The following is an 8,505-nucleotide window of genomic DNA, read 5'->3' as shown; positions in this document are numbered from 1 at the left end:
TTTAAATTATTTTAAATGAAGATTTAAGCTTTGATCGTTATTTATTGGACCTTGAGAGGTTTAAATTTGAATCTAGTCCTCTAAATACAATTCTAAGCGTGAACAATTAATTTAAACCATAAAATGAAAAGAAAATTGGAAAAGATGGTTTGATTGAAGGTTTTCATAATTGCAAGTTCATTATCCAATGCTGCATGTAATGTCATCATGTCATGTATTTTGTGTGGTTGACCCCAAATACGGCACATGTGTCCAACCCAAGGCGAGCCACTCATTTGTACCGATATAAAGACACTTTGATGACTTTAAAGGGGAGAATAATATCATCAGAACGATTACGTTTATCTATCTATCTATCTATCTATTTATCTATCTATCTATCTATCTATCTAGCTATCTATCTATCTATCTATCTATCTATCTATCTATCTATCTATCTATCTATCTATCTATCTATCTATCTATCTATCTATCTATCTATCTATCTATCTATCTATCTATCTATCTATCTATCTATCTATCTATCTATCTATCTATCTATCTATCTATCTATCTATCTATCTATCTATCTATCTATCTATTTATCTATCTATCTATCTATCTATCTATCTATCTATCTATTTCTGTTTGGCATTGTGTTGACTTGTTGTTCCAGGTAAATAACTACATTTCCTTGCATAAGAACAACACTATAAAAGGAGATTTCAAGAATTCCCTATAAATTAATATAATAAAAAATAAAAAATCATCTACCTAAAACAATATTGAAAAACGTTTAATTCATAAATATATTGAGAATTAATTAAAGGGAAACTAATGTAAAAAAAAGAGCTCTACTGACCCACTCACATGTTTCAAATGTTGAATCTTTCTCTCCAAGATGCAGTAAGTCTCTCATCATGACCATGTTTTGAAGTTATTACTTTATAAAGTTCTCCCCCGTCTGAAATCTCGCGAATGAGAGGTTATTAGAGCGAAGTCCGTCATGATATAATAATGGCATCACCCCTCCTCCAGCCAGCTGTAATTATGCCCTGCTTTGTTTATACAACGAGTCGCTTAGAAGTGGAGACCTCTATGCTTGACTAATCACAGCAGAGTGGGTGTGGTTATGGTAAACAAGAATTTATCTCCAGTGGGCATTTTCTAATGTAAATATTTCAATGAAAGGAGAGTTTTGTACAAACAGACACATACTGATGAGTACAATAGAGTCCAACATCTATTTAAGACACACTTAAATCCACACATTAGTTGCCCTTTAAATGTACAATGTATGCTAATGTACCTGACACAAAAGTAGCCAATACTACACAATACAACATATTAAAAGATGTATATGTTATTATATTTCATCAGTTGAATCCATCAATCTTTAAAATTAGAGGTTTTAATTAGCAGTTGAACAAGCATTGGTTCATTTGCTCACCCTTAGAGGGCTAGCACAATCAAGTTGTAAATGTACTTGTATCAAGAGAATAATTATCAAACTCAAAGCAATTCTGTAATTCAAGGCACCGCGCCCATCGATCACAGAACACGACTGCTTTTGGTGAGAGTGGTTCAGTTTAACAATAAGTCAGATGTCATCTGATTGGCTGCCCTAGACTAACTTAAAAAGATACCTCCATACTGCCCGTCTGTAACGTCCATCTTGAATTTAATCCTCTACATGAGGAATTGTAAAATAAGTCTATATTTTATATTTGTTTTTAGCAGAAGATCTAAATCTCTCAGCTCTTCGAAATGCTGCTTTACGCTGATGGCCTGGCATCTTCTGCTAAAAACAAGCTTACAATATAGATAATTTTTTAGAAAAATCCTAATGTCGACGCTTCAATACATGAGGGACGTTACAGCTGAGAGATTTCACATCATGGTTAGCAGATTAGCGAGGAATTGATCCTCCGGTGAAGAGGAACAGCTTCATGGTTGGGACGAAGCTTCCCATGAAGGACAAGCGATGAGCTAAAGGTGATCAAAGACAAGCGTCTTCATCCTCCTCACGAGAAGCTCAATCAGCCGCGGACACATCCATGCACGAGCCTCCACATGCTTGGATAGCTCCTTCTCATTCCATCAGATAACAAGGCCACTCCGGTGATGAAAGACGAGTCACAGGTTCTAAACGATGAGTGTGTTGGATCAATCAATGAAAGTGTTGCATCGATATCCATCAAACACAAGCAGGAGCAGCTTCACCAACATTCCCTGTTAATCACTTGCTCTCCTTTATCTTGTCATAGAGCGCGAACTCTCGTCTGGTGCTGTCAGTGAGAGGTCAGAGGCCACAGGGGAGTGTGACAAGGTCAAAATTACATAACAATAAAGCGATATAGAATTCAAAGAAACTGCAAAACCTCAAGTGGGCTAAAACAACAGAGTGATGCAAGATACTTCCTGAAAGGGTGAGCTTGAAGTTTGTGTCTAAATATTGCTAGAGTAGAGAAGCCAGGTCAGGTGAGGGGAGGGGCTTGTTCCCATATATAGGTCAAGAGCAACAACATGTTTCTAAAGTGAATGAGCTGCAGCTTTGGTGACCATCTGTCAACACCTCTGTCATCAATAATTACTTTAATTGTCAATTATTTTCAAAGAGAGAAACACCAACACATATTTTCCTGAAATAAAAAAAAAATCAATTTCTCTGATGGTATTTAGTATAACCTGGCCTCGAAAGACGATAATAAAATGAAAACTCACCAATAAAACTCTTGAATTGCCTCTTTTTCTGATAAGTCAGGAGCTGTCGCAGCTCTTGGTGATGAATAACAGGAATAAAGCCGCACTGTCACATTTGCATACGCTTCCTGAAAAACAAAATAAATAATTCTGCAGAAGTGATGAGACGAAAGTTAGTGTTCTGTCTCATAACAGCCACCGGTTTGTGCGTGTCTTTGTGTGTGTCTGTGTGCGTAAGAAAAGGAGAGTTTGCAGGTTTACTGCTGCCAGATGTATAATTCTTATATCATGCTCCACTGGGTCCAGCCTCCCAGAGACCCCCGATGAGTGTGTGTACGTCGAGGCATGTGCGTGTGTATGGCCGTGCGCAACCTGCTGCTGAAATGAGATGTTCACATCCCAAGGACGTCTGCCTCCATAATTTAAACTCACTGGTGCTGGAAGACTTCAAGCTCAAAGTGCCGGAGTCATAAAGCAGGGCTCCTCCGTCTTTACTGTTATTGTCTGTGATCTGGTGTTGTAAACCCCCCGCAGGTGCCCGTGACTCAAGTAATGCAAATATCAGGAGAGAATGTCATCATTTCCATGTCGGCGCAGATGAGTTTGAGGCTGTCGAATTAAGATAAAGACTGGAAGTCAACGCTCACGCTCTAAAAACCTACAGACAGGGTCGTGTGTTCGATACTTTCATTGCTCACTGGCGGGTCTTCAGTCTCTCACACTACAGGACAGATTGTTTTTATTTAAGGTGTTGGTTTTAATGTAGGAAGGGGTTTGGAATCTTTCCCATAAGAATCGATGCTGTGGTCTGTGACCAGATCCATCTAGCATTTTTCTAGTGTTGGAAAACAGCCCAACTCAAAAATCTAAATCTAAATTCTCAGTAGAAGTCGATAAAAGATGGGCTGATTAAAAGTCATTAAATGTAAGTGGTGTCCTTTAGCTTTTAAAGGTTTTATCATTCACACCAAAATGAGAAGAAGAGCAATTAATGTGTTGATTTAAGTGTGTCTTAAATAGATCTTGGACCTCTATTGTATCATCAGAATGAGTTTACACAAACTCTCAAAATCTTTTTTTCTGGATATTAAATCTTGTTTATCATAACCACCACCACTCTGCTATAGTTGGTCAAAAATCACGGTTTGTTACTACCTCTCATCAAATCAAGAAGTCTCCATCTCAAAGGGACTCGTTGTATAAAACAAAGTGGGGCTTGATTACAGCTGGCTGGAGGAGGAGTGAAGCGATTATTACATCATAATGGACTCCGCTCTCGTAACCTCTCGTTCGCTGAGATTTCAGAAGGGCAAGCACTTTATATAGTAATAAATTCAAAACATAGTCATGATGAGAGACTTACTGTTAATTTAATCTTAGAGAGGAAGCCTTCAACGTTTGAAACATGTGAGTGAGTCAAGAGAGTTAGCTTTTTTATGTTAGATTCCCTTTGAGAAGCTGGACCAAAAAAAACGATAACAAATCAACTAGATTTTTTTTTTCTTTAAAAAGTGGTTCATGAGTAAATCTGGAAATATTTATATCAGAATACATTTGACTCACGTTCAATTACATTTTTGGCATGAGCCCCCGGAGTCATTGATGGATGATGTTTCCTTCTAGGGACAGTTAATGAATCTTCTCAGAGTAAAAAGAGAAAACTTCTCATATCATTAAACTTTAGAAATGCTTCTACCGCCTCATCCCTCCTGCAGCGTAGCTCAATATTTAACCCTCTGGTTCATGTGTTGGTGAACTAAAAAGACGATTTACTGACATCTCACAACTCAATCAATACTTCTAATACACCCCGTTGTGAATTAGACATAAAACTAACTCATGTTCACCTTGATGAATCGTTAGAGTCAAGTTCATTACGAGGATTTATTTAGGGTTGCGATTTCACACTTTCACACTGAGTTTAATATCATTGTGTTGAAGTGGAAGTGGCATATATTGATGACTCGGTTAAAAAACCCTCTTTTATGACATAATAACTTTAGGTTATGCACCTTAAAATGTATTTACTGCACCTCTCTGAAGAATCAAAGCCTTAAAGTAATTCAAACTTTAAAAATGTTCTACTCACCCTCAAGTCTTCTAAGGGTTGGGATTATTTTCAGAGTAATCTGTTCCTTTTAAGAGTTAAAGACAAAAATGTTTGTTCATTTTAATAGCGACTGGAGCTCAGTTGTCTTCGTCTTCATCATAAAAGACATTTAATCCAAATACCTCCATACTGCTCCTCTTCTGCTTCGACATGAGGAATTGTTGCAAAGAAATTAAATAAATCTGTATATTTTAAGTTTTCTGTTGCAGAAGCTCACAGTCTCTAAGCTCAAGATGCAACTGTATCCTCACTTCTGAACAATTTCTCATATCTAGGCTTCATTACAAGATGGATGTTACAAACGAGCAGTATGGAGGTATTTGAATGTTTTTAAGTGTCTTTTTGGAATAAGATGAAGACGAAGACAACTGAGATCCAGTCGTTACATGAAAATTAACATACATTTTTGTCTATAACTCTAAAAAGCAACAGAAAACTAGGCCCAGAATCGCGCACTTCTGCATTGACACTCAGTATTTTGAGTGCACAAGTGCATACCAATTAGCAGTGTGCGAAAATGTAGTGCGAAATGAGCACTAAATTGGTGAACCAGAAAATTGAGTGTGGATCAATGGACACTTTACAACAGGGGTCTCCAAACCGGTCCTCAAAGGGCCAGGGTGGTGCAGGGTTTTTTTCCAACCAGTCAAGGAGTCTTCAAAGTGTAATCAGTTGATTGTCAGTCTGGTGTTGCTTGTTTAAGCTGAAACCTCATTGGTTAAACTATACATGCTTGATCGGTTGGAACAAAAACATGCACCATAGCGGCCGTTTGAGGACCGGTTTTGGGACCCCTGCTTTACACCGCCATCTTAGTGACTAGATGACACTAAACGGAAGCTATGTCACTGACGATGTGTCTTCAGAGCAGATACTGGTGTAAATGTCTCGAGAAAACACTAATTTTACCACGAAACAACACGACAACAATAAGAACACAATGAAACACAACTCAATACTTGTTATAATTGGTGAAAAGTGCTGTTAAGTGTGGGCGTTAGTGTTCCAACTTCCTGTTGCGATCAGCGTAAAAAGGTAGTAGAAGAAGAAGCTGTCGAGTCATTTCCAGTTAGTGTGTAGCAGCAGTGTTTGATTTGAGACATACTAGCCTGTCGAAATTTGGGCACTGGAAAGTACCTGCACTATCTTAATGTGCACTATTACCACTGTGTGATTTGGGACACAGCCTTATATTATATTAGAAAATATTTCAACCCTCAGTCGACATGGGGGTGGGTAGAAAATGAGTAGAATTGTAATTTTGGGTGAACTATCACTTTAAGTGATTCAGAAGAACATCAATAATCATCAAGGCTCAAATTGAGCCTTGTATGAAGCTTTTAACTGAGCAAATGTTATCTATATTATATCTGTTTATGATATACAAAGATGAACCACTATTAAGGTCTTTTACACAGTTCTTAGTTTGGTGTTAGTTGATACATGTACTGAAGCAAGCATGCAAGAAGCATCAGTAAGCTTCATTAAAACAATTATCCTGATGTTGATAAATATGTATGACACAAGTTTCCGGTGACTCAAAATAAGACGAAGCAGAGGAAAGAAGCTTTACTCGCAGTTGAGCGGTTTATATGTTGTCGTTCTTACACTCTCTTGCAGCTCATGCTCCAAATGAAAAGTCATTGATTTTCTGTGTGGATGAACTTCTGCTCCGGACTTTGAATAATCACATTATAACTATTTCTCTGGACTCTTGCTTTCATGAAACCACATCCCATGTGGAAGTCCGACTGCACTCTTACATACACACACATGGGCCGCAGCCAACAGGGTCGTTCATAGATCAGACTCCCTGTGACAGCTCTCTTAAATGTCCTTGGCAGCTCCACACTCCCCTCACAACCCTCTCTGTTCCTGCACCTTTTCCTCTGTGCCTCTGATGGATGCCGCCATATTTCTCCACCTCTGCTCTGGATTGTTTGTATAACAGCATGGCCCTCTAATGCATGGCACAATCTGTTGGTTTCCCACTTTGTGTCACTAGTTTTGCGTCCTCGAACATACAAACAAATGACTCGGTTTTCTTTTCTTCATGGATCAGGAATCAGAATTCAATTAAAAACAGATCATGTTGATAAAGGTCACCACAAAGATTACAGCATTCCAGTTCAGAGAATACAATAAGTGGACGATGAATGCTCCAAAAACTGGAAAGCTGATTGGGTGGATTTGCCACCCTAAAAGAAAGCATTGCCATCCCCCTGCTGTCACCCGAATTTGCAGGAACGAAAATGAAATGTACTATTGAGAAACTCAAAGTGAATGCAGCATGAGATGACACTGGAGCGACAGTTTTGAAAAAGAGAGGGAGTTCCAGGAGTTTCAAGGACAGTAAAAAAAAAGAAGCAATTAATGGAATTATAATGAAAGCACAGTATTTGTATGTTAACAATGCTGATTTTGAGATCATATACTTTGAGCCAATATGTTCCAGAAATGTATGTCTTGTATGCTTTAGTGCCATAATCATAGAAACATATAGTACCGGTAAATGGAAAATTGTAGTAAAGAGATGTAACCCTGGAGATAACGCAAGGGTTACAGATAGTTTTTTAGTAATAATCTACACATTTTTCAAACTAATCAGTATGAATAGCTGGATTTTACATTTTTCTTTTTCAAATAACTTTTTGTTGAAGGTTTACAAAGCATTATTAAAGCCAACAAATATAATAATAAGGGTGAAACATCTTATATAATATTTAGAACAATAAAAAATACATAAAAAAGAGACAATTATAATTGTTTACGACTCTGAATATTATTAAGACACAAGAAGAGCGCTTTATACTTTAGGATTTTATAAACTTTTTTAATAGTCAACTAAACATCAACTGTTGAAATGATTAAACGACTAATCAAATAATTTAAAAATGTTCTTTCAGTGTAGCATGAGGTTGCTTTTATAATTTTTTATAATTTTTCTATTTGTGTATTTATTCCTGACTTTATTTACAGCAGCATGTCTGATTAAAGTAATCTTAGTTTTTTTCTTTATCCTCAGGATGCTTTTAGATGTGTTTCTTTATCTTTACATCGTTTCAATAATAAACTTTCAATATAGATTTTTTTGTTGTTGTTGTTCAACATACTGATTTTAGTTTACTCTTTTCTATTTGATTAAAATCATTGTTTTTCTCACCAATACTGCCCTGAATTTGAACATGAGCCAGGGTTAAATCCTGCATACTCGATTCATTGAAGTTCAATGAAAGTATCTTGGCCATTAGAAAAAAAGGTTGCATCATTTTTCAAGCATATATAATTCATTAATTGTTACAACACACACATTACAACTAATCATGTTTATAATCTCCATGCAAATACAAGAAGAATTAAGATAAGATCACTTTTTTTCTCTTTCTTTTATGTCCCTTAGCAGCAGCCCAACGTTTTCTCATTAAAGTGATTCAATTAAATTCAGTCCTTGATGTTGCCGCCCCTCGAAGGTCCCGCCCCCCTTTAAATATTTCTCCAGATCCAAGAAGGGAAGGGAATTCATTTAAAACAGATGCATGAACTTGTCTCTCGTGCCATTAGACATAGGGAGTCATGAACCACGAATATCTATTATGAAAGCAATACTAATTCATTCACAGCTACTTACGCATCTTACTATCTATTATGTTTAACCCATTATTTTGACTGTTGTATGATTTCATTTGACAGCCCAGAAATATACTCCTTTAAGT

The sequence above is a fragment of the Callionymus lyra genome, chromosome 11 (genome assembly GCF_982586985.1).
Source record: "Callionymus lyra chromosome 11, fCalLyr1.hap1.1, whole genome shotgun sequence".
Classification (NCBI taxonomy): Eukaryota; Metazoa; Chordata; class Actinopteri; order Syngnathiformes; family Callionymidae; genus Callionymus; species Callionymus lyra.
This window is presented reverse-complemented; position numbering follows the sequence as displayed.